General features: G+C 37.9%; 35 non-coding genes and 60 pseudogenes across 35 annotated transcripts; all 95 read left to right on the top strand.

The window, feature by feature from the left end:
* Positions 1-130: 130 nt before the first annotated feature.
* On the top strand, positions 131-249 carry LOC149581411 (5S ribosomal RNA; annotated as a pseudogene).
* Positions 250-386: 137 nt separating this feature from the next.
* Positions 387-505, top strand: LOC149581410 (5S ribosomal RNA). The gene has a single exon (XR_016381091.1). It is a non-coding gene; the product is annotated as a 5S ribosomal RNA (ribosomal RNA).
* A 138-nt stretch (positions 506-643) lies between these two features.
* On the top strand, positions 644-762 carry LOC149581409 (5S ribosomal RNA). The gene has a single exon (XR_016380952.1). It is a non-coding gene; the product is annotated as a 5S ribosomal RNA (ribosomal RNA).
* A 136-nt stretch (positions 763-898) lies between these two features.
* LOC149581408 (5S ribosomal RNA) lies at positions 899-1,017 on the top strand. Its single transcript, XR_016380763.1, has one exon. It is a non-coding gene; the product is annotated as a 5S ribosomal RNA (ribosomal RNA).
* Positions 1,018-1,150: 133 nt separating this feature from the next.
* Positions 1,151-1,269, top strand: LOC149581407 (5S ribosomal RNA). The gene has a single exon (XR_016380936.1). It is a non-coding gene; the product is annotated as a 5S ribosomal RNA (ribosomal RNA).
* Positions 1,270-1,406: 137 nt separating this feature from the next.
* Positions 1,407-1,525, top strand: LOC149581406 (5S ribosomal RNA; annotated as a pseudogene).
* A 137-nt stretch (positions 1,526-1,662) lies between these two features.
* Positions 1,663-1,781, top strand: LOC149581405 (5S ribosomal RNA; annotated as a pseudogene).
* A 132-nt stretch (positions 1,782-1,913) lies between these two features.
* LOC149581404 (5S ribosomal RNA) lies at positions 1,914-2,032 on the top strand. The gene has a single exon (XR_016380935.1). It is a non-coding gene; the product is annotated as a 5S ribosomal RNA (ribosomal RNA).
* A 137-nt stretch (positions 2,033-2,169) lies between these two features.
* On the top strand, positions 2,170-2,288 carry LOC149581403 (5S ribosomal RNA; annotated as a pseudogene).
* Positions 2,289-2,425: 137 nt separating this feature from the next.
* LOC149581402 (5S ribosomal RNA) lies at positions 2,426-2,544 on the top strand (annotated as a pseudogene).
* A 137-nt stretch (positions 2,545-2,681) lies between these two features.
* Positions 2,682-2,784, top strand: LOC149581401 (5S ribosomal RNA; annotated as a pseudogene).
* Positions 2,785-2,906: 122 nt separating this feature from the next.
* LOC149581400 (5S ribosomal RNA) lies at positions 2,907-3,025 on the top strand (annotated as a pseudogene).
* Positions 3,026-3,163: 138 nt separating this feature from the next.
* Positions 3,164-3,282, top strand: LOC149581399 (5S ribosomal RNA). Its single transcript, XR_016380762.1, has one exon. It is a non-coding gene; the product is annotated as a 5S ribosomal RNA (ribosomal RNA).
* Positions 3,283-3,770: 488 nt separating this feature from the next.
* On the top strand, positions 3,771-3,889 carry LOC149581398 (5S ribosomal RNA). Its single transcript, XR_016380761.1, has one exon. It is a non-coding gene; the product is annotated as a 5S ribosomal RNA (ribosomal RNA).
* A 132-nt stretch (positions 3,890-4,021) lies between these two features.
* LOC149581397 (5S ribosomal RNA) lies at positions 4,022-4,140 on the top strand. Its single transcript, XR_016380933.1, has one exon. It is a non-coding gene; the product is annotated as a 5S ribosomal RNA (ribosomal RNA).
* A 138-nt stretch (positions 4,141-4,278) lies between these two features.
* LOC149581396 (5S ribosomal RNA) lies at positions 4,279-4,397 on the top strand (annotated as a pseudogene).
* Positions 4,398-4,534: 137 nt separating this feature from the next.
* Positions 4,535-4,653, top strand: LOC149581395 (5S ribosomal RNA; annotated as a pseudogene).
* A 137-nt stretch (positions 4,654-4,790) lies between these two features.
* On the top strand, positions 4,791-4,893 carry LOC149581394 (5S ribosomal RNA; annotated as a pseudogene).
* Positions 4,894-5,015: 122 nt separating this feature from the next.
* Positions 5,016-5,134, top strand: LOC149581393 (5S ribosomal RNA; annotated as a pseudogene).
* A 138-nt stretch (positions 5,135-5,272) lies between these two features.
* On the top strand, positions 5,273-5,391 carry LOC149581392 (5S ribosomal RNA). The gene has a single exon (XR_016380760.1). It is a non-coding gene; the product is annotated as a 5S ribosomal RNA (ribosomal RNA).
* A 136-nt stretch (positions 5,392-5,527) lies between these two features.
* Positions 5,528-5,646, top strand: LOC149581391 (5S ribosomal RNA). Its single transcript, XR_016380759.1, has one exon. It is a non-coding gene; the product is annotated as a 5S ribosomal RNA (ribosomal RNA).
* Positions 5,647-5,782: 136 nt separating this feature from the next.
* On the top strand, positions 5,783-5,901 carry LOC149581390 (5S ribosomal RNA; annotated as a pseudogene).
* Positions 5,902-6,034: 133 nt separating this feature from the next.
* On the top strand, positions 6,035-6,153 carry LOC149581389 (5S ribosomal RNA). The gene has a single exon (XR_016380932.1). It is a non-coding gene; the product is annotated as a 5S ribosomal RNA (ribosomal RNA).
* Positions 6,154-6,290: 137 nt separating this feature from the next.
* Positions 6,291-6,409, top strand: LOC149581388 (5S ribosomal RNA; annotated as a pseudogene).
* Positions 6,410-6,545: 136 nt separating this feature from the next.
* LOC149581387 (5S ribosomal RNA) lies at positions 6,546-6,664 on the top strand. The gene has a single exon (XR_016380758.1). It is a non-coding gene; the product is annotated as a 5S ribosomal RNA (ribosomal RNA).
* A 131-nt stretch (positions 6,665-6,795) lies between these two features.
* On the top strand, positions 6,796-6,914 carry LOC149581386 (5S ribosomal RNA). Its single transcript, XR_016380931.1, has one exon. It is a non-coding gene; the product is annotated as a 5S ribosomal RNA (ribosomal RNA).
* A 138-nt stretch (positions 6,915-7,052) lies between these two features.
* LOC149581385 (5S ribosomal RNA) lies at positions 7,053-7,171 on the top strand (annotated as a pseudogene).
* A 137-nt stretch (positions 7,172-7,308) lies between these two features.
* LOC149581384 (5S ribosomal RNA) lies at positions 7,309-7,427 on the top strand (annotated as a pseudogene).
* A 137-nt stretch (positions 7,428-7,564) lies between these two features.
* LOC149581383 (5S ribosomal RNA) lies at positions 7,565-7,667 on the top strand (annotated as a pseudogene).
* A 122-nt stretch (positions 7,668-7,789) lies between these two features.
* Positions 7,790-7,908, top strand: LOC149581382 (5S ribosomal RNA; annotated as a pseudogene).
* Positions 7,909-8,046: 138 nt separating this feature from the next.
* LOC149581381 (5S ribosomal RNA) lies at positions 8,047-8,165 on the top strand. The gene has a single exon (XR_016380757.1). It is a non-coding gene; the product is annotated as a 5S ribosomal RNA (ribosomal RNA).
* A 136-nt stretch (positions 8,166-8,301) lies between these two features.
* On the top strand, positions 8,302-8,420 carry LOC149581380 (5S ribosomal RNA). The gene has a single exon (XR_016380756.1). It is a non-coding gene; the product is annotated as a 5S ribosomal RNA (ribosomal RNA).
* A 136-nt stretch (positions 8,421-8,556) lies between these two features.
* Positions 8,557-8,675, top strand: LOC149581379 (5S ribosomal RNA; annotated as a pseudogene).
* Positions 8,676-8,808: 133 nt separating this feature from the next.
* LOC149581378 (5S ribosomal RNA) lies at positions 8,809-8,927 on the top strand. The gene has a single exon (XR_016380930.1). It is a non-coding gene; the product is annotated as a 5S ribosomal RNA (ribosomal RNA).
* A 137-nt stretch (positions 8,928-9,064) lies between these two features.
* Positions 9,065-9,183, top strand: LOC149581377 (5S ribosomal RNA; annotated as a pseudogene).
* A 136-nt stretch (positions 9,184-9,319) lies between these two features.
* LOC149581376 (5S ribosomal RNA) lies at positions 9,320-9,422 on the top strand (annotated as a pseudogene).
* A 122-nt stretch (positions 9,423-9,544) lies between these two features.
* LOC149581375 (5S ribosomal RNA) lies at positions 9,545-9,663 on the top strand (annotated as a pseudogene).
* A 138-nt stretch (positions 9,664-9,801) lies between these two features.
* LOC149581374 (5S ribosomal RNA) lies at positions 9,802-9,920 on the top strand. Its single transcript, XR_016381104.1, has one exon. It is a non-coding gene; the product is annotated as a 5S ribosomal RNA (ribosomal RNA).
* Positions 9,921-10,056: 136 nt separating this feature from the next.
* Positions 10,057-10,175, top strand: LOC149581373 (5S ribosomal RNA; annotated as a pseudogene).
* Positions 10,176-10,310: 135 nt separating this feature from the next.
* On the top strand, positions 10,311-10,428 carry LOC149581372 (5S ribosomal RNA; annotated as a pseudogene).
* Positions 10,429-10,564: 136 nt separating this feature from the next.
* LOC149581371 (5S ribosomal RNA) lies at positions 10,565-10,683 on the top strand (annotated as a pseudogene).
* A 137-nt stretch (positions 10,684-10,820) lies between these two features.
* On the top strand, positions 10,821-10,923 carry LOC149581370 (5S ribosomal RNA; annotated as a pseudogene).
* Positions 10,924-11,045: 122 nt separating this feature from the next.
* LOC149581369 (5S ribosomal RNA) lies at positions 11,046-11,164 on the top strand (annotated as a pseudogene).
* A 138-nt stretch (positions 11,165-11,302) lies between these two features.
* Positions 11,303-11,421, top strand: LOC149581368 (5S ribosomal RNA). The gene has a single exon (XR_016381089.1). It is a non-coding gene; the product is annotated as a 5S ribosomal RNA (ribosomal RNA).
* Positions 11,422-11,557: 136 nt separating this feature from the next.
* Positions 11,558-11,676, top strand: LOC149581367 (5S ribosomal RNA). Its single transcript, XR_016380754.1, has one exon. It is a non-coding gene; the product is annotated as a 5S ribosomal RNA (ribosomal RNA).
* A 137-nt stretch (positions 11,677-11,813) lies between these two features.
* On the top strand, positions 11,814-11,932 carry LOC149581366 (5S ribosomal RNA; annotated as a pseudogene).
* A 137-nt stretch (positions 11,933-12,069) lies between these two features.
* On the top strand, positions 12,070-12,188 carry LOC149581365 (5S ribosomal RNA; annotated as a pseudogene).
* Positions 12,189-12,325: 137 nt separating this feature from the next.
* LOC149581364 (5S ribosomal RNA) lies at positions 12,326-12,428 on the top strand (annotated as a pseudogene).
* Positions 12,429-12,550: 122 nt separating this feature from the next.
* LOC149581363 (5S ribosomal RNA) lies at positions 12,551-12,669 on the top strand (annotated as a pseudogene).
* A 138-nt stretch (positions 12,670-12,807) lies between these two features.
* Positions 12,808-12,926, top strand: LOC149581362 (5S ribosomal RNA). Its single transcript, XR_016381103.1, has one exon. It is a non-coding gene; the product is annotated as a 5S ribosomal RNA (ribosomal RNA).
* A 136-nt stretch (positions 12,927-13,062) lies between these two features.
* On the top strand, positions 13,063-13,181 carry LOC149581361 (5S ribosomal RNA). The gene has a single exon (XR_016380753.1). It is a non-coding gene; the product is annotated as a 5S ribosomal RNA (ribosomal RNA).
* Positions 13,182-13,318: 137 nt separating this feature from the next.
* Positions 13,319-13,437, top strand: LOC149581360 (5S ribosomal RNA; annotated as a pseudogene).
* Positions 13,438-13,574: 137 nt separating this feature from the next.
* On the top strand, positions 13,575-13,677 carry LOC149581359 (5S ribosomal RNA; annotated as a pseudogene).
* Positions 13,678-13,799: 122 nt separating this feature from the next.
* On the top strand, positions 13,800-13,918 carry LOC149581358 (5S ribosomal RNA; annotated as a pseudogene).
* A 138-nt stretch (positions 13,919-14,056) lies between these two features.
* On the top strand, positions 14,057-14,175 carry LOC149581357 (5S ribosomal RNA). Its single transcript, XR_016381101.1, has one exon. It is a non-coding gene; the product is annotated as a 5S ribosomal RNA (ribosomal RNA).
* A 136-nt stretch (positions 14,176-14,311) lies between these two features.
* LOC149581356 (5S ribosomal RNA) lies at positions 14,312-14,430 on the top strand (annotated as a pseudogene).
* Positions 14,431-14,567: 137 nt separating this feature from the next.
* LOC149581355 (5S ribosomal RNA) lies at positions 14,568-14,686 on the top strand. Its single transcript, XR_016381100.1, has one exon. It is a non-coding gene; the product is annotated as a 5S ribosomal RNA (ribosomal RNA).
* A 136-nt stretch (positions 14,687-14,822) lies between these two features.
* LOC149581354 (5S ribosomal RNA) lies at positions 14,823-14,941 on the top strand. The gene has a single exon (XR_016380752.1). It is a non-coding gene; the product is annotated as a 5S ribosomal RNA (ribosomal RNA).
* Positions 14,942-15,078: 137 nt separating this feature from the next.
* On the top strand, positions 15,079-15,197 carry LOC149581353 (5S ribosomal RNA; annotated as a pseudogene).
* Positions 15,198-15,334: 137 nt separating this feature from the next.
* On the top strand, positions 15,335-15,453 carry LOC149581352 (5S ribosomal RNA; annotated as a pseudogene).
* A 137-nt stretch (positions 15,454-15,590) lies between these two features.
* On the top strand, positions 15,591-15,693 carry LOC149581351 (5S ribosomal RNA; annotated as a pseudogene).
* A 122-nt stretch (positions 15,694-15,815) lies between these two features.
* On the top strand, positions 15,816-15,934 carry LOC149581350 (5S ribosomal RNA). Its single transcript, XR_016380751.1, has one exon. It is a non-coding gene; the product is annotated as a 5S ribosomal RNA (ribosomal RNA).
* Positions 15,935-16,071: 137 nt separating this feature from the next.
* LOC149581349 (5S ribosomal RNA) lies at positions 16,072-16,190 on the top strand (annotated as a pseudogene).
* Positions 16,191-16,327: 137 nt separating this feature from the next.
* On the top strand, positions 16,328-16,446 carry LOC149581348 (5S ribosomal RNA). Its single transcript, XR_016381099.1, has one exon. It is a non-coding gene; the product is annotated as a 5S ribosomal RNA (ribosomal RNA).
* Positions 16,447-16,582: 136 nt separating this feature from the next.
* Positions 16,583-16,701, top strand: LOC149581347 (5S ribosomal RNA). The gene has a single exon (XR_016380749.1). It is a non-coding gene; the product is annotated as a 5S ribosomal RNA (ribosomal RNA).
* Positions 16,702-16,837: 136 nt separating this feature from the next.
* On the top strand, positions 16,838-16,956 carry LOC149581346 (5S ribosomal RNA; annotated as a pseudogene).
* A 137-nt stretch (positions 16,957-17,093) lies between these two features.
* Positions 17,094-17,212, top strand: LOC149581345 (5S ribosomal RNA; annotated as a pseudogene).
* Positions 17,213-17,349: 137 nt separating this feature from the next.
* Positions 17,350-17,452, top strand: LOC149581344 (5S ribosomal RNA; annotated as a pseudogene).
* Positions 17,453-17,574: 122 nt separating this feature from the next.
* LOC149581343 (5S ribosomal RNA) lies at positions 17,575-17,693 on the top strand (annotated as a pseudogene).
* A 138-nt stretch (positions 17,694-17,831) lies between these two features.
* Positions 17,832-17,950, top strand: LOC149581342 (5S ribosomal RNA). Its single transcript, XR_016381098.1, has one exon. It is a non-coding gene; the product is annotated as a 5S ribosomal RNA (ribosomal RNA).
* A 136-nt stretch (positions 17,951-18,086) lies between these two features.
* On the top strand, positions 18,087-18,205 carry LOC149581341 (5S ribosomal RNA). The gene has a single exon (XR_016381163.1). It is a non-coding gene; the product is annotated as a 5S ribosomal RNA (ribosomal RNA).
* Positions 18,206-18,342: 137 nt separating this feature from the next.
* On the top strand, positions 18,343-18,461 carry LOC149581340 (5S ribosomal RNA; annotated as a pseudogene).
* Positions 18,462-18,598: 137 nt separating this feature from the next.
* On the top strand, positions 18,599-18,717 carry LOC149581339 (5S ribosomal RNA; annotated as a pseudogene).
* A 136-nt stretch (positions 18,718-18,853) lies between these two features.
* On the top strand, positions 18,854-18,972 carry LOC149581338 (5S ribosomal RNA). The gene has a single exon (XR_016381162.1). It is a non-coding gene; the product is annotated as a 5S ribosomal RNA (ribosomal RNA).
* A 137-nt stretch (positions 18,973-19,109) lies between these two features.
* LOC149581337 (5S ribosomal RNA) lies at positions 19,110-19,228 on the top strand (annotated as a pseudogene).
* Positions 19,229-19,365: 137 nt separating this feature from the next.
* On the top strand, positions 19,366-19,484 carry LOC149581336 (5S ribosomal RNA; annotated as a pseudogene).
* A 137-nt stretch (positions 19,485-19,621) lies between these two features.
* LOC149581335 (5S ribosomal RNA) lies at positions 19,622-19,724 on the top strand (annotated as a pseudogene).
* A 122-nt stretch (positions 19,725-19,846) lies between these two features.
* LOC149581334 (5S ribosomal RNA) lies at positions 19,847-19,965 on the top strand (annotated as a pseudogene).
* Positions 19,966-20,103: 138 nt separating this feature from the next.
* Positions 20,104-20,222, top strand: LOC149581333 (5S ribosomal RNA). The gene has a single exon (XR_016381097.1). It is a non-coding gene; the product is annotated as a 5S ribosomal RNA (ribosomal RNA).
* Positions 20,223-20,358: 136 nt separating this feature from the next.
* LOC149581332 (5S ribosomal RNA) lies at positions 20,359-20,477 on the top strand. Its single transcript, XR_016381161.1, has one exon. It is a non-coding gene; the product is annotated as a 5S ribosomal RNA (ribosomal RNA).
* A 137-nt stretch (positions 20,478-20,614) lies between these two features.
* On the top strand, positions 20,615-20,733 carry LOC149581331 (5S ribosomal RNA; annotated as a pseudogene).
* Positions 20,734-20,870: 137 nt separating this feature from the next.
* On the top strand, positions 20,871-20,989 carry LOC149581330 (5S ribosomal RNA; annotated as a pseudogene).
* A 136-nt stretch (positions 20,990-21,125) lies between these two features.
* On the top strand, positions 21,126-21,244 carry LOC149581329 (5S ribosomal RNA). Its single transcript, XR_016381160.1, has one exon. It is a non-coding gene; the product is annotated as a 5S ribosomal RNA (ribosomal RNA).
* Positions 21,245-21,381: 137 nt separating this feature from the next.
* LOC149581328 (5S ribosomal RNA) lies at positions 21,382-21,500 on the top strand (annotated as a pseudogene).
* A 137-nt stretch (positions 21,501-21,637) lies between these two features.
* On the top strand, positions 21,638-21,756 carry LOC149581327 (5S ribosomal RNA; annotated as a pseudogene).
* A 587-nt stretch (positions 21,757-22,343) lies between these two features.
* Positions 22,344-22,462, top strand: LOC149581326 (5S ribosomal RNA; annotated as a pseudogene).
* A 137-nt stretch (positions 22,463-22,599) lies between these two features.
* Positions 22,600-22,718, top strand: LOC149581325 (5S ribosomal RNA). Its single transcript, XR_016380994.1, has one exon. It is a non-coding gene; the product is annotated as a 5S ribosomal RNA (ribosomal RNA).
* Positions 22,719-22,856: 138 nt separating this feature from the next.
* On the top strand, positions 22,857-22,959 carry LOC149581324 (5S ribosomal RNA; annotated as a pseudogene).
* A 137-nt stretch (positions 22,960-23,096) lies between these two features.
* On the top strand, positions 23,097-23,215 carry LOC149581323 (5S ribosomal RNA; annotated as a pseudogene).
* Positions 23,216-23,816: 601 nt separating this feature from the next.
* LOC149581322 (5S ribosomal RNA) lies at positions 23,817-23,934 on the top strand (annotated as a pseudogene).
* A 136-nt stretch (positions 23,935-24,070) lies between these two features.
* On the top strand, positions 24,071-24,189 carry LOC149581321 (5S ribosomal RNA; annotated as a pseudogene).
* A 136-nt stretch (positions 24,190-24,325) lies between these two features.
* Positions 24,326-24,428, top strand: LOC149581320 (5S ribosomal RNA; annotated as a pseudogene).
* Positions 24,429-24,552: 124 nt separating this feature from the next.
* On the top strand, positions 24,553-24,671 carry LOC149581319 (5S ribosomal RNA). The gene has a single exon (XR_016381159.1). It is a non-coding gene; the product is annotated as a 5S ribosomal RNA (ribosomal RNA).
* A 136-nt stretch (positions 24,672-24,807) lies between these two features.
* Positions 24,808-24,926, top strand: LOC149581318 (5S ribosomal RNA; annotated as a pseudogene).
* A 137-nt stretch (positions 24,927-25,063) lies between these two features.
* Positions 25,064-25,166, top strand: LOC149581317 (5S ribosomal RNA; annotated as a pseudogene).
* The last annotated feature ends 11 nt before the right edge of the window (positions 25,167-25,177 follow it).

Here is a 25,177-nt window from a genome sequence, read left to right as displayed (position 1 = left end):
TTTTTTTTCCTCTTTTAAATTCCAATAGATATGAAAAAAGCCAACATATTTTCTTTTTGTTATTGTTTTAAGAAGATGAATATTAATTTGTCTCACTTAATTTAAATTCGAATTATTAAATAGCACTCTCGGCAACGGCCATATCACGCTGAAAACACCAGATCTCGTCAGATCACCGAAGTTAAGCATCGGCGAGCGAAGTCAGTACTTGGGAGGGAGACCACTTAGAAACACTGCGTGCCGTTGGCTTTTTCACTTTTTTTTCCTCTTTTAAATTCCACTAGAAATGAAAAAAGCAAACATATTTTCTTTTTGTTATTGTTTTAAAAAGATGAAGGTTAATTTGTCTCACTTAATTTAAATTCGAATTATTAAATAGCACTCTCGGCAACGGCCATATCACGCTGAAAACACCGGTTCTCGTCCGATCACCGAAGTTAAGCAGCGTCGAGCGCAGTCAGTACTTGGGAGGGAGACCACTTAGGAGCACTGCGTGCCGTTGGATTTTTCACTTTTTTTTTCCTCTTTTAAATTCCAATAGATATGAAAAAAGCCAACATATTTTCTTTTTGTTATTGTTTTAAAAAGATGAAGGTAAATTTGTCTCACTTAATTTAAATTCGAATTATTAAATAGCACTCTCGGCAACGGCCATATCACGCTGAAAACACCGGTTCTCGTCCGATCACCGAAGTTAAGCAGCGTCGAGCGCAGTCGGTACTTGGGAGGGAGACCACTTAGGAACACTGCGTGCCGTTGGCTTTTTCACTTTTTTTCCTCTTTTAAATTCCAATAGATATGAAAAAAGCAAACATATTTTCTTTTTGTTATTGTTTTAAAAAGATGAAGGTTAATTTGTCTCACTTAATTTAAATTCGAATTATTAAATAGCACTCTCGGCAACGGCCATATCACGCTGAAAACACCGGTTCTCGTCCGATCACCGAAGTTAAGCAGCGTCGAGCGCAGTCAGTACTTGGGAGGGAGACCACTTAGGAACACTGCGTGCCGTTGGCTTTTTCACTTTTTTTCCTCTTTTAAATTCCAATAGATATGAAAAAAGCAAACATATTTTCTTTTTTTTATTGTTTTAAAAAGATGGTTAATTTGTCTCACTTAATTTAAATTCGAATTATTAAATAGCACTCTCGGCAACGGCCATATCACGCTGAAAACACCGGTTCTCGTCCGATCACCGAAGTTAAGCAGCGTCGAGCGCAGTCAGTACTTGGGAGGGAGACCACTTACGAACACTGCGTGCCGTTGGCTTTTTCACTTTTGTTTCCTCTTTTAAATTCCAATAGATATGAAAAAAGCCAACATATTTTCTTTTTGTTATTGTTTTAAAAAGATGAAGGTTAATTTGTCTCACTTAATTTAAATTCGAATTATTATCTAGCACTCTCGGCAACGGCCATATCACGCTGAAAACACCGGTTCTCGTCGGATCACCGAAGTTAAGCAGCGTCAAGCGCAGTCAGTACTTGGGAGGGAGACCACTTAGGAACGCTAAGTGCCGTTGGCTTTTTCACTTTTTTTTCCTCTTTTAAATTCCAATAGATATGAAAAAAGCCAACATATTTTCTTTTTGTTATTGTTTTAAGAAGATGAATATTAATTTGTCTCTCTTAATTTAAATTCGAATTATTAAATAGCACTCTCGGCAACGGCCATATCACGCTGAAAACACCAGATCTCGTCCGATCACCGAAGTTAAGCAGCGTCGAGCGCAGTCAGTACTTGGGAGGGAGACCACTTAGGAACACTGCGTGCCGTTGGCTTTTTCACTTTTTTTCCTCTTTTAAATTCCAATAGATATGAAAAAAGCAAACATATTTTCTTTTTTTATTGTTTTAAAAAGATGGTTAATTTGTCTCACTTAATTTAAATTCGAATTATTAAATAGCACTCTCGGCAACGGCCATATCACGCTGAAAACACCGGTTCTCGTCCGATCACCGAAGTTAAGCAGCGTCGAGCGCAGTCAGTACTTGGGAGGGAGACCACTTACGAACACTGCGTGCCGTTGGCTTTTTCACTTTTTTTTCCTCTTTTAAACTCCAATAGATATGAAAAAAACCAACATATTTTCTTTTTGTTATTGTTTTAAAAAGATGAAGGTTAATTTGTCTCACTTAATTTAAATTCGAATTATTATCTAGCACTCTCGGCAACGGCCATATCACGCTGAAAACACCGGTTCTCGTCGGATCACCGAAGTTAAGCAGCGTCGAGCGCAGTCAGTACTTGGGAGGGAGGCCACTTAGGAACGCTAAGTGCCGTTGGCTTTTTCACTTTTTTTTCCTCTTTTAAATTCCAATAGATATGAAAAAAGCCAACATATTTTCTTTTTGTTATTGTTTTAAGAAGATGAATATTAATTTGTCTCACTTAATTTAAATTCGAATTATTAAATAGCACTCTCGGCAACGGCCATATCACGCTGAAAACACCAGATCTCGTCAGATCACCGAAGTTAAGCATCGGCGAGCGCAGTCAGTACTTGGGAGGGAGACCACTTAGAAACACTGCGTGCCGTTGGCTTTTTCACTTTTTTTTCCTCTTTTAAATTCCACTAGAAATGAAAAAAGCAAACATATTTTCTTTTTGTTATTGTTTTAAAAAGATGATGGTTAATTTGTCTCACTTAATTTAAATTCGAATTATTAAATAGCACTCTCGGCAACGGCCATATCACGCTGAAAACACCGGTTCTCGTCCGATCACCGAAGTTAAGCAGCGTCGAGCGCAGTCAGTACTTGGAAACTTTGCGTGCCGTTGGCTTTTTCACTTTTATTTCCTCTTTTAAATTCCACGAGATATGAAAAAAGCAAACATATCTTCTTTTTATTATTGATTTATAAAGATGAAGGTTTATTAATTTCGAATTATTAAATAGCACTCTCGGCAACGGCAATATCACGCTGAAAACACCGGTTCTCGTCCGATCACCGAAGTTAAGCAGCGTCGAGCGCAGTCAGTACTTGGGAGGGAGACCACTTAGGAACACTGCGTGCCGTTGGATTTTTCACTTTTTTTTTCCTCTTTTAAATTCCAATAGATATGAAAAAAGCCAACATATTTTCTTTTTGTTATTGTTTTAAAAAGATGAAGGTAAATTTGTCTCACTTAATTTAAATTCGAATTATTAAATAGCACTCTCGGCAACGGCCATATCACGCTGAAAACACCGGTTCTCGTCCGATCACCGAAGTTAAGCAGCGTCGAGCGCAGTCAGTACTTGGGAGGGAGACCACTTAGGAACACTGCGTGCCGTTGGCTTTTTCACTTTTTTTCCTCTTTTAAATTCCAATAGATATGAAAAAAGCAAACATATTTTCTTTTTGGGCTAAATTCAAGAATAGCTCCCGGTAACGGATTTTAAAAATTTTTTTTTCTTCTGAAAGAGAAAAATGCGACAAAAATTATGGTGCAAAAATTTTTTGGGGCAAACAATTATTAAGGAAGATACAGCTAGTTTTAATTTTAATTGCTCTGGACAGAAAACAGCACAATTTAAGCTATATTACCTTACTTTTATTACCTTTTCCAAATTAAAACTAGCTCTATCTTCCTTAATAATTGTTTGCCCCAAAAAATTTTTGCACCATAATTTTTTTCGCATTTTTCTCTTTCAGAAGAAAAAAAAATTTTTAAAATCCGTCACCGGGAGCTATTCTTGAAAACTCCCTCTTTTTGTTATTGTTTTAAAAAGATGAAGGTAAATTTGTCTCACTTAATTTAAATTCGAATTATTAAATAGCACTCTCGGCAACGGCCATATCACGCTGAAAACACCGGTTCTCGTCCGATCACCGAAGTTAAGCAGCGTCGAGCGCAGTCAGTACTTGGGAGGGAGACCACTTAGGAACACTGCGTGCCGTTGGCTTTTTCACTTTTTTTCCTCTTTTAAATTCCAATAGATATGAAAAAAGCAAACATATTTTCTTTTTTTATTGTTTTAAAAAGATGGTTAATTTGTCTCACTTAATTTAAATTCGAATTATTAAATAGCACTCTCGGCAACGGCCATATCACGCTGAAAACACCGGTTCTCGTCCGATCACCGAAGTTAAGCAGCGTCGAGCGCAGTCAGTACTTGGGAGGGAGACCACTTACGAACACTGCGTGCCGTTGGCTTTTTCACTTTTTTTTCCTCTTTTAAATTCCAATAGATATGAAAAAAAACCAACATATTTTCTTTTTGTTATTGTTTTAAAAAGATGAAGGTTAATTTGTCTCACTTAATTTAAATTCGAATTATTATCTAGCACTCTCGGCAACGGCCATATCACGCTGAAAACACCGGTTCTCGTCGGATCACCGAAGTTAAGCAGCGTCGAGCGCAGTCAGTACTTGGGAGGGAGACCACTTAGGAACGCTAAGTGCCGTTGGCTTTTTCACTTTTTTTTCCTCTTTTAAATTCCAATAGATATGAAAAAAGCCAACATATTTTCTTTTTGTTATTGTTTTAAGAAGATGAATATTAATTTGTCTCACTTAATTTAAATTCGAATTATTAAATAGCACTCTCGGCAACGGCCATATCACGCTGAAAACACCAGATCTCGTCAGATCACCGAAGTTAAGCATCGGCGAGCGCAGTCAGTACTTGGGAGGGAGACCACTTAGAAACACTGCGTGCCGTTGGCTTTTTCACATTTTTTTCCTCTTTTAAATTCCACTAGAAATGAAAAAAGCAAACATATTTTCTTTTTGTTATTGTTTTAAAAAGATGATGGTTAATTTGTCTCACTTAATTTAAATTCGAATTATTAAATAGCACTCTCGGCAACGGCCATATCACGCTGAAAACACCGGTTCTCGTCCGATCACCGAAGTTAAGCAGCGTCGAGCGCAGTCAGTACTTGGAAACTTTGCGTGCCGTTGGCTTTTTCACTTTTATTTCCTCTTTTAAATTCCACGAGATATGAAAAAAGCAAACATATCTTCTTTTTATTATTGATTTATAAAGATGAAGGTTTATTAATTTCGAATTATTAAATAGCACTCTCGGCAACGGCAATATCACGCTGAAAACACCGGTTCTCGTCCGATCACCGAAGTTAAGCAGCGTCGAGCGCAGTCAGTACTTGGGAGGGAGACCACTTAGGAACACTGCGTGCCGTTGGATTTTTCACTTTTTTTTTCCTCTTTTAAATTCCAATAGATATGAAAAAAGCCAACATATTTTCTTTTTGTTATTGTTTTAAAAAGATGAAGGTAAATTTGTCTCACTTAATTTAAATTCGAATTATTAAATAGCACTCTCGGCAACGGCCATATCACGCTGAAAACACCGGTTCTCGTCCGATCACCGAAGTTAAGCAGCGTCGAGCGCAGTCAGTACTTGGGAGGGAGACCACTTAGGAACACTGCGTGCCGTTGGCTTTTTCACTTTTTTTCCTCTTTTAAATTCCAATAGATATGAAAAAAGCAAACATATTTTCTTTTTGTTATTGTTTTAAAAAGATGAAGGTAAATTTGTCTCACTTAATTTAAATTCGAATTATTAAATAGCACTCTCGGCAACGGCCATATCACGCTGAAAACACCGGTTCTCGTCCGATCACCGAAGTTAAGCAGCGTCGAGCGCAGTCAGTACTTGGGAGGGAGACCACTTAGGAACACTGCGTGCCGTTGGCTTTTTCACTTTTTTTCCTCTTTTAAATTCCAATAGATATGAAAAAAGCAAACATATTTTCTTTTTGTTATTGTTTTAAAAAGATGAAGGTTAATTTGTCTCACTTAATTTAAATTCGAATTATTAAATAGCACTCTCGGCAACGGCCATATCACGCTGAAAACACCGGTTCTCGTCCTATCACCGAAGTTAAGCAGCGTCGAGCGCAGTCAGTACTTGGGAGGGAGACCACTTAGGAACACTGCGTGCCGTTGGCTTTTTCACTTTTTTTCCTCTTTTAAATTCCAATAGATATGAAAAAAGCAAACATATTTTCTTTTTTTTATTGTTTTAAAAAGATGGTTAATTTGTCTCACTTAATTTAAATTCGAATTATTAAATAGCACTCTCGGCAACGGCCATATCACGCTGAAAACACCGGTTCTCGTCCGATCACCGAAGTTAAGCAGCGTCGAGCGCAGTCAGTACTTGGGAGGGAGACCACTTACGAACACTGCGTGCCGTTGGCTTTTTCACTTTTTTTTCCTCTTTTAAATTCCAATAGATATGAAAAAAGCCAACATATTTTCTTTTTGTTATTGTTTTAAAAAGATGAAGGTTAATTTGTCTCACTTAATTTAAATTCGAATTATTATCTAGCACTCTCGGCAACGGCCATATCACGCTGAAAACACCAGATCTCGTCAGATCACCGAAGTTAAGCATCGGCGAGCGCAGTCAGTACTTGGGAGGGAGACCACTTAGGAACGCTAAGTGCCGTTGGCTTTTTCACTTTTTTTCCTCTTTTAAATTCCAATAGATATGAAAAAAGCCAACATATTTTCTTTTTGTTATTGTTTTAAAAAAATGAAGGTTAATTTGTCTCACTTAATTTAAATTCGAATTATTATCTAGCACTCTCGGCAACGGCCATATCACGCTGAAAACACCGGTTCTCGTCCGATCACCGAAGTTAAGCAGCGTCGAGCGCAGTCAGTACTTGGGAGGGAGACCACTTAGGAACACTGCGTGCCGTTGGCTTTTTCACTTTTTTTCCTCTTTTAAATTCCAATAGATATGAAAAAAGCAAACATATTTTCATTTTTATTGTTTTAAAAAGATGGTTAATTTGTCTCACTTAATTTAAATTCGAATTATTAAATAGCACTCTCGGCAACGGCCATATCACGCTGAAAACACCGGTTCTCGTCCGATCACCGAAGTTAAGCAGCGTCGAGCGCAGTCAGTACTTGGGAGGGAGACCACTTACGAACACTGCGTGCCGTTGGCTTTTTCACTTTTTTTTCCTCTTTTAAATTCCAATAGATATGAAAAAAAACCAACATATTTTCTTTTTGTTATTGTTTTAAAAAGATGAAGGTTAATTTGTCTCACTTAATTTAAATTCGAATTATTATCTAGCACTCTCGGCAACGGCCATATCACGCTGAAAACACCGGTTCTCGTCGGATCACCGAAGTTAAGCAGCGTCGAGCGCAGTCAGTACTTGGGAGGGAGACCACTTAGGAACGCTAAGTGCCGTTGGCTTTTTCACTTTTTTTTCCTCTTTTAAATTCCAATAGATATGAAAAAAGCCAACATATTTTCTTTTTGTTATTGTTTTAAGAAGATGAATATTAATTTGTCTCACTTAATTTAAATTCGAATTATTAAATAGCACTCTCGGCAACGGCCATATCACGCTGAAAACACCAGATCTCGTCAGATCACCGAAGTTAAGCATCGGCGAGCGCAGTCAGTACTTGGGAGGGAGACCACTTAGAAACACTGCGTGCCGTTGGCTTTTTCACTTTTTTTTCCTCTTTTAAATTCCACTAGAAATGAAAAAAGCAAACATATTTTCTTTTTGTTATTGTTTTAAAAAGATGATGGTTAATTTGTCTCACTTAATTTAAATTCGAATTATTAAATAGCACTCTCGGCAACGGCCATATCACGCTGAAAACACCGGTTCTCGTCCGATCACCGAAGTTAAGCAGCGTCGAGCGCAGTCAGTACTTGGAAACTTTGCGTGCCGTTGGCTTTTTCACTTTTATTTCCTCTTTTAAATTCCACGAGATATGAAAAAAGCAAACATATCTTCTTTTTATTATTGATTTATAAAGATGAAGGTTTATTAATTTCGAATTATTAAATAGCACTCTCGGCAACGGCAATATCACGCTGAAAACACCGGTTCTCGTCCGATCACCGAAGTTAAGCAGCGTCGAGCGCAGTCAGTACTTGGGAGGGAGACCACTTAGGAACACTGCGTGCCGTTGGATTTTTCACTTTTTTTTTCCTCTTTTAAATTCCAATAGATATGAAAAAAGCCAACATATTTTCTTTTTGTTATTGTTTTAAAAAGATGAAGGTAAATTTGTCTCACTTAATTTAAATTCGAATTATTAAATAGCACTCTCGGCAACGGCCATATCACGCTGAAAACACCGGTTCTCGTCCGATCACCGAAGTTAAGCAGCGTCGAGCGCAGTCAGTACTTGGGAGGGAGACCACTTAGGAACACTGCGTGCCGTTGGCTTTTTCACTTTTTTTCCTCTTTTAAATTCCAATAGATATGAAAAAAGCAAACATATTTTCTTTTTGTTATTGTTTTAAAAAGATGAAGGTAAATTTGTCTCACTTAATTTAAATTCGAATTATTAAATAGCACTCTCGGCAACGGCCATATCACGCTGAAAACACCGGTTCTCGTCCGATCACCGAAGTTAAGCAGCGTCGAGCGCAGTCAGTACTTGGGAGGGAGACCACTTAGGAACACTGCGTGCCGTTGGCTTTTTCACTTTTTTTCCTCTTTTAAATTCCAATAGATATGAAAAAAGCAAACATATTTTCTTTTTGTTATTGTTTTAAAAAGATGAAGGTTAATTTGTCTCACTTAATTTAAATTCGAATTATTAAATAGCACTCTCGGCAACGGCCATATCACGCTGAAAACACCGGTTCTCGTCCTATCACCGAAGTTAAGCAGCGTCGAGCGCAGTCAGTACTTGGGAGGGAGACCACTTAGGAACACTGCGTGCCGTTGGCTTTTTCACTTTTTTTCCTCTTTTAAATTCCAATAGATATGAAAAAAGCAAACATATTTTCTTTTTTTTATTGTTTTAAAAAGATGGTTAATTTGTCTCACTTAATTTAAATTCGAATTATTAAATAGCACTCTCGGCAACGGCCATATCACGCTGAAAACACCGGTTCTCGTCCGATCACCGAAGTTAAGCAGCGTCGAGCGCAGTCAGTACTTGGGAGGGAGACCACTTACGAACACTGCGTGCCGTTGGCTTTTTCACTTTTTTTTCCTCTTTTAAATTCCAATAGATATGAAAAAAGCCAACATATTTTCTTTTTGTTATTGTTTTAAAAAGATGAAGGTTAATTTGTCTCACTTAATTTAAATTCGAATTATTATCTAGCACTCTCGGCAACGGCCATATCACGCTGAAAACACCAGATCTCGTCAGATCACCGAAGTTAAGCATCGGCGAGCGCAGTCAGTACTTGGGAGGGAGACCACTTAGGAACGCTAAGTGCCGTTGGCTTTTTCACTTTTTTTCCTCTTTTAAATTCCAATAGATATGAAAAAAGCCAACATATTTTCTTTTTGTTATTGTTTTAAAAAAATGAAGGTTAATTTGTCTCACTTAATTTAAATTCGAATTATTATCTAGCACTCTCGGCAACGGCCATATCACGCTGAAAACACCGGTTCTCGTCCGATCACCGAAGTTAAGCAGCGTCGAGCGCAGTCAGTACTTGGAAACTTTGCGTGCCGTTGGCTTTTTCACTTTTATTTCCTCTTTTAAATTCCACGAGATATGAAAAAAGCAAACATATCTTCTTTTTATTATTGATTTATAAAGATGAAGGTTTATTAATTTCGAATTATTAAATAGCACTCTCGGCAACGGCAATATCACGCTGAAAACACCGGTTCTCGTCCGATCACCGAAGTTAAGCAGCGTCGAGCGCAGTCAGTACTTGGGAGGGAGACCACTTAGGAACACTGCGTGCCGTTGGATTTTTCACTTTTTTTTTCCTATTTTAAATTCCAATAGATATGAAAAAAGCCAACATATTTTCTTTTTGTTATTGTTTTAAAAAGATGAAGGTAAATTTGTCTCACTTAATTTAAATTCGAATTATTAAATAGCACTCTCGGCAACGGCCATATCACGCTGAAAACACCGGTTCTCGTCCGATCCCCGAAGTTAAGCAGCGTCGAGCGCAGTCAGTACTTGGGAGGGAGACCACTTAGGAACACTGCGTGCCGTTGGCTTTTTCACTTTTTTTCCTCTTTTAAATTCCAATAGATATGAAAAAAGCAAACATATTTTCTTTTTGTTATGGTTTTAAGAAGATGAATATTAATTTGTCTCACTTAATTTAAATTCGAATTATTAAATAGCACTCTCGGCAACGGCCATATCACGCTGAAAACACCAGATCTCGTCCGATCACCGAAGTTAAGCAGCGTCGAGCGCAGTCAGTACTTGGGAGGGAGACCACTTAGGAACACTGCGTGCCGTTGGCTTTTTCACTTTTTTTCCTCTTTTAAATTCCAATAGATATGAAAAAAGCAAACATATTTTCTTTTTTTATTGTTTTAAAAAGATGAAGGTTAATTTGTCTCACTTAATTTAAATTCGAATTATTATCTAGCACTCTCGGCAACGGCCATATCACGCTGAAAACACCGGTTCTCGTCGGACACCGAAGTTAAGCAGCGTCGAGCGCAGTCAGTACTTGGGAGGGAGACCACTTAGGAACGCTAAGTGCCGTTGGCTTTTTCACTTTTTTTTCCTCTTTTAAATTCCAATAGATATGAAAAAAGCCAACATATTTTCTTTTTGTTATTGTTTTAAAAAGATGAAGGTTCATTTGTCTCACTTAATTTAAATCGAATTATTATCTAGCACTCTCGGCAACGGCCATATCACGCTGAAAACACCAGATCTCGTCAGATCACCGAAGTTAAGCATCGGCGAGCGCAGTCAGTACTTGGGAGGGAGACCACTTAGGAACGCTAAGTGCCGTTGGCTTTTTCACTTTTTTTTCCTCTTTTAAATTCCAATAGATATGAAAAAAGCCAACATATTTTCTTTTTGTTATTGTTTTAAAAAAATGAAGGTTAATTTGTCTCACTTAATTTAAATTCGAATTATTATCTAGCACTCTCGGCAACGGCCATATCACGCTGAAAACACCGGTTCTCGTCCGATCACCGAAGTTAAGCAGCGTCGAGCGCAGTCAGTACTTGGAAACTTTGCGTGCCGTTGGCTTTTTCACTTTTATTTCCTCTTTTAAATTCCACGAGATATGAAAAAAGCAAACATATCTTCTTTTTATTATTGATTTATAAAGATGAAGGTTTATTAATTTCGAATTATTAAATAGCACTCTCGGCAACGGCAATATCACGCTGAAAACACCGGTTCTCGTCCGATCACCGAAGTTAAGCAGCGTCGAGCGCAGTCAGTACTTGGGAGGGAGACCACTTAGGAACACTGCGTGCCGTTGGATTTTTCACTTTTTTTTTCCTCTTTTAAATTCCAATAGATATGAAAAAAGCCAACATATTTTCTTTTTGTTATTGTTTTAAAAAGATGAAGGTAAATTTGTCTCACTTAATTTAAATTCGAATTATTAAATAGCACTCTCGGCAACGGCCATATCACGCTGAAAACACCGGTTCTCGTCCGATCCCCGAAGTTAAGCAGCGTCGAGCGTAGTCAGTACTTGGGAGGGAGACCACTTAGGAACACTGCGTGCCGTTGGCTTTTTCACTTTTTTTCCTCTTTTAAATTCCAATAGATATGAAAAAAGCAAACATATTTTCTTTTTGTTATTGTTTTAAAAAGATGAAGGTTAATTTGTCTCACTTAATTTAAATTCGAATTATTAAATACCACTCTCGGCAACGGCCATATCACGCTGAAAACACCGGTTCTCGTCCGATCACCGAAGTTAAGCAGCGTCGAGCGCAGTCAGTACTTGGGAGGGAGACCACTTAGGAACACTGCGTGCCGTTGGCTTTTTCACTTTTTTTTCCTCTTTTAAATTCCAATAGATATGAAAAAAGCCAACATATTTTCTTTTTGTTATTGTTTTAAAAAGATGAAGGTTAATTTGTCTCACTTAATTTAAATTCGAATTATTATCTAGCACTCTCGGCAACGGCCATATCACGCTAAAAACACCGGTTCTCGTCGGATCACCGAAGTTAAGCAGCGTCGAGCGCAGTCAGTACTTGGGAGGGAGACCACTTAGGAACGCTAAGTGCCGTTGGCTTTTTCACTTTTTTTTCCTCTTTTAAATTCCAATAGATATGAAAAAAGCCAACATATTTTCTTTTTGTTATTGTTTTAAGAAGATGAATATTAATTTGTCTCACTTAATTTAAATTCGAATTATTAAATAGCACTCTCGGCAACGGCCATATCACGCTGAAAACACCAGATCTCGTCAGATCACCGAAGTTAAGCATCGGCGAGCGCAGTCAGTACTTGGGAGGGAGACCACTTAGAAACACTGCGTGCCGTTGGCTTTTTCACTTTTTTTTCCTCTTTTAAATTCCACTAGAAATGAAAAAAGCAAACATATTTTCTTTTTGTTATTGTTTTAAAAAGATGATGGTTAATTTGTCTCACTTAATTTAAATTCGAATTATTAAATAGCACTCTCGGCAACGGCCATATCACGCTGAAAACACCGGTTCTCGTCCGATCACCGAAGTTAAGCAGCGTCGAGCGCAGTCAGTACTTGGAAACTTTGCGTACCGTTGGCTTTTTCACTTTTATTTCCTCTTTTAAATTCCACGAGATATGAAAAAAGCAAACATATCTTCTTTTTATTATTGATTTATAAAGATGAAGGTTTATTAATTTCGAATTATTAAATAGCACTCTCGGCAACGGCAATATCACGCTGAAAACACCGGTTCTCGTCCGATCACCGAAGTTAAGCAGCGTCGAGCGCAGTCAGTACTTGGGAGGGAGACCACTTAGGAACACTGCGAGCCGTTGGATTTTTCACTTTTTTTTTCCTCTTTTAAATTCCAATAGATATGAAAAAAGCCAACATATTTTCTTTTTGTTATTGTTTTAAAAAGATGAAGGTAAATTTGTCTCACTTAATTTAAATTCGAATTATTAAATAGCACTCTCGGCAACGGCCATATCACGCTGAAAACACCGGTTCTCGTCCGATCCCCGAAGTTAAGCAGCGTCGAGCGCAGTCAGTACTTGGGAGGGAGACCACTTAGGAACACTGCGTGCCGTTGGCTTTTTCACTTTTTTTCCTCTTTTAAATTCCAATAGATATGAAAAAAGCAAACATATTTTCTTTTTGTTATTGTTTTAAAAAGATGAAGGTTAATTTGTCTCACTTAATTTAAATTCGAATTATTAAATAGCACTCTCGGCAACGGCCATATCACGCTGAAAACACCGGTTCTCGTCCGATCACCGAAGTTAAGCAGCGTCGAGCGCAGTCAGTACTTGGGAGGGAGACCACTTAGGAACACTGCGTGCCGTTGGCTTTTTCACTTTTTTTTCCTCTTTTAAATTCCAATAGATATGAAAAAAGCCAACATATTTTCTTTTTGTTATTGTTTTAAAAAGATGAAGGTTAATTTGTCTCACTTAATTTAAATTCGAATTATTATCTAGAACTCTCGGCAACGGCCATATCACGCTAAAAACACCGGTTCTCGTCGGATCACCGAAGTTAAGCAGCGTCGAGCGCAGTCAGTACTTGGGAGGGAGACCACTTAGGAACGCTAAGTGCCGTTGGCTTTTTCACTTTTTTTTCCTCTTTTAAATTCCAATAGATATGAAAAAAGCCAACATATTTTCTTTTTGTTATTGTTTTAAAAAGATGATGGTTAATTTGTCTCACTTAATTTAAATTCGAATTATTAAATAGCACTCTCGGCAACGGCCATATCACGCTGAAAACACCGGTTCTCGTCCGATCACCGAAGTTAAGCAGCGTCGAGCGCAGTCAGTACTTGGAAACTTTGCGTACCGTTGGCTTTTTCACTTTTATTTCCTCTTTTAAATTCCACGAGATATGAAAAAAGCAAACATATCTTCTTTTTATTATTGATTTATAAAGATGAAGGTTTATTAATTTCGAATTATTAAATAGCACTCTCGGCAACGGCAATATCACGCTGAAAACACCGGTTCTCGTCCGATCACCGAAGTTAAGCAGCGTCGAGCGCAGTCAGTACTTGGGAGGGAGACCACTTAGGAACACTGCGAGCCGTTGGATTTTTCACTTTTTTTTTCCTCTTTTAAATTCCAATAGATATGAAAAAAGCCAACATATTTTCTTTTTGTTATTGTTTTAAAAAGATGAAGGTAAATTTGTCTCACTTAATTTAAATTCGAATTATTAAATAGCACTCTCGGCAACGGCCATATCACGCTGAAAACACCGGTTCTCGTCCGATCCCCGAAGTTAAGCAGCGTCGAGCGCAGTCAGTACTTGGGAGGGAGACCACTTAGGAACACTGCGTGCCGTTGGCTTTTTCACTTTTTTTCCTCTTTTAAATTCCAATAGATATGAAAAAAGCAAACATATTTTCTTTTTGTTATTGTTTTAAAAAGATGAAGGTTAATTTGTCTCACTTAATTTAAATTCGAATTATTATCTAGCACTCTCGGCAACGGCCATATCACGCTAAAAACACCGGTTCTCGTCGGATCACCGAAGTTAAGCAGCGTCGAGCGCAGTCAGTACTTGGGAGGGAGACCACTTAGGAACGCTAAGTGCCGTTGGCTTTTTCACTTTTTTTTCCTCTTTTAAATTCCAATAGATATGAAAAAAGCCAACATATTTTCTTTTTGTTATTGTTTTAAGAAGATGAATATTAATTTGTCTCACTTAATTTAAATTCGAATTATTAAATAGCACTCTCGGCAACGGCCATATCACGCTGAAAACACCGGTTCTCGTCCGATCCCCGAAGTTAAGCAGCGTCGAGCGCAGTCAGTACTTGGGAGGGAGACCACTTAGGAACACTGCGTGCCGTTGGCTTTTTCACTTTTTTTCCTCTTTTAAATTCCAATAGATATGAAAAAAGCAAACATATTTTCTTTTTGTTATTGTTTTAAAAAGATGAAGGTTAATTTGTCTCACTTAATTTAAATTCGAATTATTAAATAGCACTCTCGGCAACGGCCATATCACGCTGAAAACACCGGTTCTCGTCCGATCACCGAAGTTAAGCAGCGTCGAGCGCAGTCAGTACTTGGGAGGGAGACCACTTAGGAACACTGCGTGCCGTTGGCTTTTTCACTTTTTTTTCCTCTTTTAAATTCCAATAGATATGAAAAAAGCCAACATATTTTCTTTTTGTTATTGTTTTAAAAAGATGAAGGTTAATTTGTCTCACTTAATTTAAATTCGAATTATTATCTAGCACTCTCGGCAACGGCCATATCACGCTAAAAACACCGGTTCTCGTCGGATCACCGAAGTTAAGCAGCGTCGAGCGCAGTCAGTACTTGGGAGGGAGACCACTTAGGAACGCTAAGTGCCGTTGGCTTTTTCACTTTTTTTTCCTCTTTTAAATTCCAATAGATATGAAAAAAGCCAACATATTTTCTTTTTGTTATTGTTTTAAGAAGATGAATATTAATTTGTCTCACTTAATTTAAATTCGAATTATTAAATAGCACTCTCGGCAACGGCCATATCACGCTGAAAACACCAGATCTCGTCAGATCACCGAAGTTAAGCATCGGCGAGCGCAGTCAGTACTTGGGAGGGAGACCACTTAGAAACACTGCGTGCCGTTGGCTTTTTCACTTTTTTTTCCTCTTTTAAATTCCACTAGAAATGAAAAAAGCAAACATATTTTCTTTTTGTTATTGTTTTAAAAAGATGATGGTTAATTTGTCTCACTTAATTTAAATTCGAATTATTAAATAGCACTCTCGGCAACGGCCATATCACGCTGAAAACACCGGTTCTCGTCCGATCACCGAAGTTAAGCAGCGTCGAGCGCAGTCAGTACTTGGAAACTTTGCGTACCGTTGGCTTTTTCACTTTTATTTCCTCTTTTAAATTCCACGAGATATGAAAAAAGCAAACATATCTTCTTTTTATTATTGATTTATAAAGATGAAGGTTTATTAATTTCGAATTATTAAATAGCACTCTCGGCAACGGCCATATCACGCTGAAAACACCGGTTCTCGTCCGATCACCGAAGTTAAGCAGCGTCGAGCGCAGTCAGTACTTGGGAGGGAGACCACTTAGGAACACTGCGTGCCGTTGGCTTTTTCACTTTTTTTTCCTCTTTTAAATTCCAATAGATATGAAAAAAGCCAACATATTTTCTTTTTGTTATTGTTTTAAAAAGATGAAGGTTAATTTGTCTCACTTAATTTAAATTCGAATTATTATCTAGCACTCTCGGCAACGGCCATATCACGCTAAAAACACCGGTTCTCGTCGGATCACCGAAGTTAAGCAGCGTCGAGCGCAGTCAGTACTTGGGAGGGAGACCACTTAGGAACGCTAAGTGCCGTTGGCTTTTTCACTTTTTTTTCCTCTTTTAAATTCCAATAGATATGAAAAAAGCCAACATATTTTCTTTTTGTTATTGTTTTAAGAAGATGAATATTAATTTGTCTCACTTAATTTAAATTCGAATTATTAAATAGCACTCTCGGCAACGGCCATATCACGCTGAAAACACCGGTTCTCGTCCGATCCCCGAAGTTAAGCAGCGTCGAGCGCAGTCAGTACTTGGGAGGGAGACCACTTAGGAACACTGCGTGCCGTTGGCTTTTTCACTTTTTTTCCTCTTTTAAATTCCAATAGATATGAAAAAAGCAAACATATTTTCTTTTTGTTATTGTTTTAAAAAGATGAAGGTTAATTTGTCTCACTTAATTTAAATTCGAATTATTAAATAGCACTCTCGGCAACGGCCATATCACGCTGAAAACACCGGTTCTCGTCCGATCACCGAAGTTAAGCAGCGTCGAGCGCAGTCAGTACTTGGGAGGGAGACCACTTAGGAACACTGCGTGCCGTTGGCTTTTTCACTTTTTTTCCTCTTTTAAATTCCAATAGATATGAAAAAAGCCAACATATTTTCTTTTTGTTATTGTTTTAAAAAGATGAAGGTTAATTTGTCTCACTTAATTTAAATTCGAATTATTATCTAGCACTCTCGGCAACGGCCATATCACGCTAAAAACACCGGTTCTCGTCGGATCACCGAAGTTAAGCAGCGTCGAGCGCAGTCAGTACTTGGGAGGGAGACCACTTAGGAACGCTAAGTGCCGTTGGCTTTTTCACTTTTTTTTCCTCTTTTAAATTCCAATAGATATGAAAAAAGCCAACATATTTTCTTTTTGTTATTGTTTTAAGAAGATGAATATTAATTTGTCTCACTTAATTTAAATTCGAATTATTAAATAGCACTCTCGGCAACGGCCATATCACGCTGAAAACACCAGATCTCGTCAGATCACCGAAGTTAAGCATCGGCGAGCGCAGTCAGTACTTGGGAGGGAGACCACTTAGAAACACTGCGTGCCGTTGGCTTTTTCACTTTTTTTTCCTCTTTTAAATTCCACTAGAAATGAAAAAAGCAAACATATTTTCTTTTTGTTATTGTTTTAAAAAGATGATGGTTAATTTGTCTCACTTAATTTAAATTCGAATTATTAAATAGCACTCTCGGCAACGGCCATATCACGCTGAAAACACCGGTTCTCGTCCGATCACCGAAGTTAAGCAGCGTCGAGCGCAGTCAGTACTTGGAAACTTTGCGTACCGTTGGCTTTTTCACTTTTATTTCCTCTTTTAAATTCCACGAGATATGAAAAAAGCAAACATATCTTCTTTTTATTATTGATTTATAAAGATGAAGGTTTATTAATTTCGAATTATTAAATAGCACTCTCGGCAACGGCAATATCACGCTGAAAACACCGGTTCTCGTCCGATCACCGAAGTTAAGCAGCGTCGAGCGCAGTCAGTACTTGGGAGGGAGACCACTTAGGAACACTGCGTGCCGTTGGATTTTTCACTTTTTTTTTCCTCTTTTAAATTCCAATAGATATGAAAAAAGCCAACATATTTTCTTTTTGTTATTGTTTTAAAAAGATGAAGGTAAATTTGTCTCACTTAATTTAAATTCGAATTATTAAATAGCACTCTCGGCAACGGCCATATCACGCTGAAAACACCGGTTCTCGTCCGATCCCCGAAGTTAAGCAGCGTCGAGCGCAGTCAGTACTTGGGAGGGAGACCACTTAGGAACACTGCGTGCCGTTGGCTTTTTCACTTTTTTTCCTCTTTTAAATTCCAATAGATATGAAAAAAGCAAACATATTTTCTTTTTGTTATTGTTTTAAAAAGATGAAGGTTAATTTGTCTCACTTAATTTAAATTCGAATTATTAAATAGCACTCTCGGCAACGGCCATATCACGCTGAAAACACCGGTTCTCGTCCGATCACCGAAGTTAAGCAGCGTCGAGCGCAGTCAGTACTTGGGAGGGAGACCACTTAGGAACACTGCGTGCCGTTGGCTTTTTCACTTTTTTTTCCTCTTTTAAATTCCAAAAGATATGAAAAAAGCCAACATATTTTCTTTTTGTTATTGTTTTAAAAAGATGAAGGTTAATTTGTCTCACTTAATTTAAATTCGAATTATTATCTAGCACTCTCGGCAACGGCCATATCACGCTAAAAACACCGGTTCTCGTCGGATCACCGAAGTTAAGCAGCGTCGAGCGCAGTCAGTACTTGGGAGGGAGACCACTTAGGAACGCTAAGTGCCGTTGGCTTTTTCACTTTTTTTTCCTCTTTTAAATTCCAATAGATATGAAAAAAGCCAACATATTTTCTTTTTGTTATTGTTTTAAGAAGATGAATATTAATTTGTCTCACTTAATTTAAATTCGAATTATTAAATAGCACTCTCCGCAACGGCCATATCACGCTGAAAACACCGGTTCTCGTCCGATCCCCGAAGTTAAGCAGCGTCGAGCGCAGTCAGTACTTGGGAGGGAGACCACTTAGGAACACTGCGTGCCGTTGGCTTTTTCACTTTTTTTCCTCTTTTAAATTCCAATAGATATGAAAAAAGCAAACATATTTTCTTTTTGTTATTGTTTTAAAAAGATGAAGGTTAATTTGTCTCACTTAATTTAAATTCGAATTATTAAATAGCACTCTCGGCAACGGCCATATCACGCTGAAAACACCGGTTCTCGTCCGATCACCGAAGTTAAGCAGCGTCGAGCGCAGTCAGTACTTGGGAGGGAGACCACTTAGGAACACTGCGTGCCGTTGGCTTTTTCACTTTTTTTTCCTCTTTTAAATTCCAATAGATATGAAAAAAGCCAACATATTTTCTTTTTGTTATTGTTTTAAAAAGATGAAGGTTAATTTGTCTCACTTAATTTAAATTCGAATTATTATCTAGCACTCTCGGCAACGGCCATATCACGCTAAAAACACCGGTTCTCGTCGGATCACCGAAGTTAAGCAGCGTCGAGCGCAGTCAGTACTTGGGAGGGAGACCACTTAGGAACGCTAAGTGCCGTTGGCTTTTTCACTTTTTTTTCCTCTTTTAAATTCCAATAGATATGAAAAAAGCCAACATATTTTCTTTTTGTTATTGTTTTAAGAAGATGAATATTAATTTGTCTCACTTAATTTAAATTCGAATTATTAAATAGCACTCTCGGCAACGGCCATATCACGCTGAAAACACCAGATCTCGTCAGATCACCGAAGTTAAGCATCGGCGAGCGCAGTCAGTACTTGGGAGGGAGACCACTTAGAAACACTGCGTGCCGTTGGCTTTTTCACTTTTTTTTCCTCTTTTAAATTCCACTAGAAATGAAAAAAGCAAACATATTTTCTTTTTGTTATTGTTTTAAAAAGATGATGGTTAATTTGTCTCACTTAATTTAAATTCGAATTATTAAATAGCACTCTCGGCAACGGCCATATCACGCTGAAAACACCGGTTCTCGTCCGATCACCGAAGTTAAGCAGCGTCGAGCGCAGTCAGTACTTGGAAACTTTGCGTACCGTTGGCTTTTTCACTTTTATTTCCTCTTTTAAATTCCACGAGATATGAAAAAAGCAAACATATCTTCTTTTTATTATTGATTTATAAAGATGAAGGTTTATTAATTTCGAATTATTAAATAGCACTCTCGGCAACGGCAATATCACGCTGAAAACACCGGTTCTCGTCCGATCACCGAAGTTAAGCAGCGTCGAGCGCAGTCAGTACTTGGGAGGGAGACCACTTAGGAACACTGCGTGCCGTTGGATTTTTCACTTTTTTTTTCCTCTTTTAAATTCCAATAGATATGAAAAAAGCCAACATATTTTCTTTTTGTTATTGTTTTAAAAAGATGAAGGTAAATTTGTCTCACTTAATTTAAATTCGAATTATTAAATAGCACTCTCGGCAACGGCCATATCACGCTGAAAACACCGGTTCTCGTCCGATCCCCGAAGTTAAGCAGCGTCGAGCGCAGTCAGTACTTGGGAGGGAGACCACTTAGGAACACTGCGTGCCGTTGGCTTTTTCACTTTTTTTCCTCTTTTAAATTCCAATAGATATGAAAAAAGCAAACATATTTTCTTTTTGTTATTGTTTTAAAAAGATGAAGGTTAATTTGTCTCACTTAATTTAAATTCGAATTATTAAATAGCACTCTCGGCAACGGCCATATCACGCTGAAAACACCGGTTCTCGTCCGATCACCGAAGTTAAGCAGCGTCGAGCGCAGTCAGTACTTGGGAGGGAGACCACTTAGGAACACTGCGTGCCGTTGGCTTTTTCACTTTTTTTTCCTCTTTTAAATTCCAAAAGATATGAAAAAAGCCAACATATTTTCTTTTTGTTATTGTTTTAAAAAGATGAAGGTTAATTTGTCTCACTTAATTTAAATTCGAATTATTATCTAGCACTCTCGGCAACGGCCATATCACGCTAAAAACACCGGTTCTCGTCGGATCACCGAAGTTAAGCAGCGTCGAGCGCAGTCAGTACTTGGGAGGGAGACCACTTAGGAACGCTAAGTGCCGTTGGCTTTTTCACTTTTTTTTCCTCTTTTAAATTCCAATAGATATGAAAAAAGCCAACATATTTTCTTTTTGTTATTGTTTTAAGAAGATGAATATTAATTTGTCTCACTTAATTTAAATTCGAATTATTAAATAGCACTCTCCGCAACGGCCATATCACGCTGAAAACACCGGTTCTCGTCCGATCCCCGAAGTTAAGCAGCGTCGAGCGCAGTCAGTACTTGGGAGGGAGACCACTTAGGAACACTGCGTGCCGTTGGCTTTTTCACTTTTTTTCCTCTTTTAAATTCCAATAGATATGAAAAAAGCAAACATATTTTCTTTTTGTTATTGTTTTAAAAAGATGAAGGTTAATTTGTCTCACTTAATTTAAATTCGAATTATTAAATAGCACTCTCGGCAACGGCCATATCACGCTGAAAACACCGGTTCTCGTCCGATCACCGAAGTTAAGCAGCGTCGAGCGCAGTCAGTACTTGGGAGGGAGACCACTTAGGAACACTGCGTGCCGTTGGCTTTTTCACTTTTTTTTCCTCTTTTAAATTCCAATAGATATGAAAAAAGCCAACATATTTTCTTTTTGTTATTGTTTTAAAAAGATGAAGGTTAATTTGTCTCACTTAATTTAAATTCGAATTATTATCTAGCACTCTCGGCAACGGCCATATCACGCTAAAAACACCGGTTCTCGTCGGATCACCGAAGTTAAGCAGCGTCGAGCGCAGTCAGTACTTGGGAGGGAGACCACTTAGGAACGCTAAGTGCCGTTGGCTTTTTCACTTTTTTTTCCTCTTTTAAATTCCAATAGATATGAAAAAAGCCAACATATTTTCTTTTTGTTATTGTTTTAAGAAGATGAATATTAATTTGTCTCACTTAATTTAAATTCGAATTATTAAATAGCACTCTCGGCAACGGCCATATCACGCTGAAAACACCAGATCTCGTCAGATCACCGAAGTTAAGCATCGGCGAGCGCAGTCAGTACTTGGGAGGGAGACCACTTAGAAACACTGCGTGCCGTTGGCTTTTTCACTTTTTTTTCCTCTTTTAAATTCCACTAGAAATGAAAAAAGCAAACATATTTTCTTTTTGTTATTGTTTTAAAAAGATGATGGTTAATTTGTCTCACTTAATTTAAATTCGAATTATTAAATAGCACTCTCGGCAACGGCCATATCACGCTGAAAACACCGGTTCTCGTCCGATCACCGAAGTTAAGCAGCGTCGAGCGCAGTCAGTTCTTGGAAACTTTGCGTACCGTTGGCTTTTTCACTTTTATTTCCTCTTTTAAATTCCACGAGATATGAAAAAAGCAAACATATCTTCTTTTTATTATTGATTTATAAAGATGAAGGTTTATTAATTTCGAATTATTAAATAGCACTCTCGGCAACGGCAATATCACGCTGAAAACACCAGTTCTCGTCCGATCACCGAAGTTAAGCAGCGTCGAGCGCAGTCAGTACTTGGAAACTTTGCGTGCCGTTGGCTTTTTCACTTTTATTTCCTCTTTTAAATTCCATGAGATATGAAAAAAGCAAACATATCTTCTTTTTCTTATTGATTTATAAAGATGAAGGTTAATTAAATTCAAATTATTAAATAGCAATCTCGGCAACGGCCATATCACGATAAAAACACCGGTTCTCGTCCGATCACCGAAGTTAAGCAGCGTCGAGCGCAGTCAGTACTTGGGAGGGAGACCACTTAGGAACACTGCGTGCCGTTGGGTTTTTCACTTTTTTTTCCTCTTTTAAATTCCAATAGATATGAAAAAAGCAAACATATTTTCTTTTTGTTATTGTTTTAAAAAGATGAAGGTTAATTTGTCTCACTTAATTTAAATTCGAATTATTATCTGACACTCTCGGCAACGGCCATATCACGCTGAAAACACCGGTTCTCGTCGGATCACCGAAGTTAAGCAGCGTCGAGCGCAGTCAGTACTTGGGAGGGAGACCACTTAGGAACACTGCGTGCCGTTGGCTTTTTCACTTTTTTTTTCCTCTTTTAAATTCCAATAGATATGAAAAAAGCCAACATATTTTCTTTTTGTTATTGTTTTAAAAAGATGATGGTTAATTTGTCTCACTTAATTTAAATTCGAATTATTATCTAGCACTCTCGGCAATGGCCATATCACGCTGAAAACACCGGTTCTCGTCCGATCACCGAAGTTAAGCAGCGTCGAGCGCAGTCAGTACTTGGAAACTTTGCGTGCCGTTGGCTTTTTCACTTTTTTTTCCTCTTTTAAATTCCAATAGATATGAAAAAAGCCAACATATTTTCTTTTTGTTATTGTTTTAAGAAGATGAATATTAATTTGTCTCACTTAATTTAAATTCGAATTATTAAATAGCACTCTCGGCAACGGCCATATCACGCTGAAAACACCAGATCTCGTCAGATCACCGAAGTTAAGCATCGGCGAGAGCAGTCAGTACTTGGGAGGGAGACCACTTAGAAACACTGCGTGCCGTTGGCTTTTTCACTTTTTTTTCCTCTTTTAAATTCCACTAGAAATGAAAAAAGCAAACATATTTTCTTTTTGTTATTGTTTTAAAAAGATGATGGTTAATTTGTCTCACTTAATTTAAATTCGAATTATTAAATAGCACTCTCGGCAACGGCCATATCACGCTGAAAACACCGGTTCTCGGCCGATCACCGAAGTTAAGCAGCGTCGAGCGCAGTCAGTACTTGGAAACTTGTCGTACCGTTGGCTTTTTCACTTTTATTTCCTCTTTTAAATTCCACGAGATATGAAAAAAGCAAACATATCTTCTTTTTATTATTGATTTATAAAGATGAAGGTTTATTAATTTCGAATTATTAAATAGCACTCTCGGCAACGGCAATATCACGCTGAAAACACCGGTTCTCGTCCGATCACCGAAGTTAAGCAGCGTCGAGCGCAGTCAGTACTTGGAAACTTTGCGTGCCTTTGGCTTTTTCACTTTTTTTTCCTCTTTTAAATTCCTATAGATATGAAAAAGCCAACATATTTTCTTTTTGTTATTGTATTAAAAAGATGAAGGTAAATTTGTCTCACTTAATTTAAATTCGAATTATTAAATAGCACTCTCGGCAACGGCCATATCACGCTGAAAACACCGGTTCTCGTCCGATCACCGAAGTTAAGCAGCGTCGAGCGCAGTCAGTACATGGGAGGGAGACCACGTAGGAACACTGCGGCCGTTGGCTTTTTCACTTTTTTTCCTCTTTTAAATTCCAATGGATATGAAAAAAGCAAACATATTTTCTTTTTGTTATTGTTTTAAAAAGATGATGGTTAATTTGTCTCACTTAATTTAAATTCGAATTATTATCTAGCACTCTCGGCAACAGCCATATCACGCTGAAAACACCAGATCTCGTCAGATCACCGAAGTTAAGCATCGGCGAGCGCAGTCAGTACTTGGGAGGGAGACCACTTAGAAACACTGCGTGCCGTTGGCTTTTTCACTTTTTTTTCCTCTTTTAAATTCCACTAGATATGAAAAAAGCAAACATATTTTCTTTTTGTTATTGTTTTAAAAGATGATGGTTAATTTGTCTCACTTAATTTAAATTCGAATTATTAAATAGCACTCTCGGCAACGGCCATATCACGCTGAAAACACCGGTTCTCGTCCGATCACCGAAGTTAAGCAGCGTCGAGCGCAGTCAGTACTTGGAAACTTTGCGTGCCGTTGGCTTTTTCACTTTTATTTCCTCTTTTAAATTCCATGAGATATGAAAAAAGCAAACATAACTTCTTTTTTTATTATTGATTTATAAAGATGAAGGTTTATTAATTTCGAATTATTAAATAGCACTCTCGGCAACGGCCATATCACGCTGAAAACACCGGTTCTCGTCCGATCACCGAAGTTAAGCAGCGTCGAGCGCAGTCAGTACTTGGGAGGGAGACCACTTAGGAACACTGCGTGCCGTTGGCTTTTTCACTTTTTTTCCTCTTTTAAATTCCTATAGATATGAAAAAAGCAAACATATTTTTTTTTTGTTATTGTTTTAAAAAGATGAAGGTCAATTTGTCTCACTTAATTTAAATTCGAATTATTATCTAGCACTCTCGGCAACGGCCATATCACGCTGAAAACACCAGATCTCGTCAGATCACCGAAGTTAAGCATCGGCGAGCGCAGTCAGTACTTGGGAGGGAGACCACTTAGAAACACTGCGTGCCGTTGGCTTTTTCACTTTTTTTTCCTCTTTTAAATTCCACTAGATATGAAAAAAGCAAACATATTTTCTTTTTGTTATTGTTTTAAAAAGATGATGGTTAATTTGTCTCACTTAATTTAAATTCGAATTATTAAATAGCACTCTCGGCAACGGCCATATCACGCTTAAAACACCGGTTCTCGTCCGATCACCGAAGTTAAGCAGCGTCGAGCGCAGTCAGTACTTGGAAACTTTGCGTGCCGTTGGCTTTTTCACTTTT

This window comes from Phalangium opilio, unplaced genomic scaffold, assembly GCF_054372755.1.
Source record: "Phalangium opilio isolate 3A_F unplaced genomic scaffold, DU_Popi_V2 ptg007730c_1, whole genome shotgun sequence".
NCBI lineage: Eukaryota > Metazoa > Arthropoda > Arachnida > Opiliones > Phalangiidae > Phalangium > Phalangium opilio.
The sequence above is the reverse complement of the archived record's forward strand: the minus strand, read 5'-3'. Positions and strand labels throughout refer to the sequence as shown.